Genomic DNA, 1,003 nt, shown 5'->3' on the forward strand with positions numbered 1-1,003 from the left:
CGAGCCTGTACTAATGCACACAAAGCACTGTTACAGGCTCTAAAGACCGTACCTAGGGATAGCGGCCGAGTCAAGGAGGCCAGACAAGCTTACAAGCTGACCCTCCTAACTAGGAAGAAAGAACTTAAAAACGCAGCTTGGGAAGCCCTCATAAAGGCAAGCGCATTAAGGGACAACACGTCTTTCTGGAAAGAAATTAATGCCCCCTTCTTTCTGGATAGGAAGGTAGACTCCCTGGAAATAGGCATATCGGAAGATGTCTGGGTCAATCATTTTACCTTCCTCTATAAGAAAGAATCATTTGATTTGATCCCACAAGAGGAGATGGACGCGGGGAGAGAGCTTCTTTCACAGTCACAGGGAAATTTTCCACTAAAAGTAATGTTCACCCCTGCAGACCTGGAACAAGCGATCTCCCAGAGCGCAAGTTTAAAGGCCCCGGGGCCTGATGGAGTCCCTATTGATTTGTTTAAAGGGAACGTAGACCTCTGGGCCCCCTTACTAGCAAATGTCCTTAATGCTTACACCAAACTAGGCTTTCCCAACACATGGAATGAAGCAATAGTCATCCCAATATTTAAAAAAGGGGACAGACAAGACCCAAAATGTTATCGCCCCATTTCCCTGTTAGATAATTTAATGAAGGTAGCAGGCAGGGTGTTGCTAACCAAACTACAAACCTGGTCCAAGAGCAACGGGATACTATCAAAATTTCAATACGGTTTTAAGTCGGGCGTGGGAACCATAGAGCAGGGTTTAAACCTCTCCCTCATAATAAATAAATACATTGGATCAAAAAAAGGGAACCTGTTCCTAACATTCGTCGACTTAACCTCGGCATTCGATTGTTTGGATCATGGAATCTTGTGGAAAACCCTGACCAAAATGGGGATAGATAAAAACATTTTAAGTTTTATCCAGGAACTGTACAGAGACGCAGGCGCCACGGTGAGATTTGGCAAAAATGGCGAGCAAACCAGAAAATTTCCAATAGCAAAGGGTG

This window comes from Lissotriton vulgaris, chromosome 2_1, assembly GCF_964263255.1.
Source record: "Lissotriton vulgaris chromosome 2_1, aLisVul1.2, whole genome shotgun sequence".
Lineage (NCBI taxonomy): Eukaryota > Metazoa > Chordata > Amphibia > Caudata > Salamandridae > Lissotriton > Lissotriton vulgaris.